At 40.2% G+C, this 1,032-nt stretch overlaps 1 pseudogene; it reads right to left on the bottom strand.

Annotated features, from left to right (window-relative positions):
- Positions 1-6: 6 nt before the first annotated feature.
- Positions 7-672, bottom strand: LOC118833302 (annotated as a pseudogene).
- Between the last annotated feature and the right edge of the window lie 360 nt (positions 673-1,032).

Here is a 1,032-nt window from a genome sequence, read left to right as displayed (position 1 = left end):
TTCACTTTCCCCAGACACTGAGTTCTGTACTTCCTCTTCCAAAATTGGTACAATCAGGCTATCCTTAGACATGAAATTATTTTTCGTCACAAATTTAGTAAATCGGTGACACAAAAATATTTCATTCTCATATTATTATTTGCTGATGATGAAAATGAGCATGTGAAAATATTCTGTGAATCCTACGGCAAACTGATCCTAGTTTGGCAACAGATGACTCCGTAATGCTAACTCTGCTAGGGAAATGTTTATCGCTATTCAGAAGACATGCCACACCTTCAAGTGTGTGTCTAGTCTAGTCTATAGCTGGACACTCTTTTGGAGTTTTATGAGCTGCACAAAGAAACATCCATTGCTCAGTTGCCATCATCTGAGTACATGTATCTGGATGGCATTCACTCTGAAGTTTGACAGCAAGGCCATTTAGCTGTAGGCAGAATTGCCTTAAATGTACACATTTCCATACACCTACATCTTGGCCTTCAGATGGTTCAAGAATTTTTTTTTATCAATGTTGGAGCAGTCTACCCTTATGCTCTGCTGAGTATACCATTGAGCAGCTAATGTGCTGTCCATTTCATCAAAGGATTCCTCAGGCCAGTTATAGAAATCCTGGGCCTTGGTGGTGGGCCTGTTTGCCCACAGCACTGCCGTCCCCTCCACCATGACCATAGTGCCAGAGTCTGGGCGGCTAGTGCCGGGACCAAGATGTTGGGGGGTGGCTCCCAGTTCGGAGGGAGGGGGACAAAATCAATGTTGTTGTGAAGGAACTACAAAATGAAAAAAAAATCCTTATTCTGATAGATTCATAAGAGAAACACCAAACAATTAATGCATAATTAGTACCAGTACATCAAACTATTCCAAAAATTGAAAAAGAAAGCACCCTACTAGCTTCCGTTTATGAGAGGAATGTTGCGTGAATACCTAAACCAGGTTCAAAAAGAGAAGGAAAACTATAAGCCAATAAAATTAATGAATATTGTCTTAAAAATTTAAAACAGAGAGCAGAACCAGGAGAACATTATACAC

The sequence above is a fragment of the Trichosurus vulpecula genome, unplaced genomic scaffold (genome assembly GCF_011100635.1).
Source record: "Trichosurus vulpecula isolate mTriVul1 unplaced genomic scaffold, mTriVul1.pri scaffold_158_arrow_ctg1, whole genome shotgun sequence".
Taxonomy (NCBI): Eukaryota; Metazoa; Chordata; class Mammalia; order Diprotodontia; family Phalangeridae; genus Trichosurus; species Trichosurus vulpecula.
The sequence above is the reverse complement of the archived record's forward strand: the minus strand, read 5'-3'. Positions and strand labels throughout refer to the sequence as shown.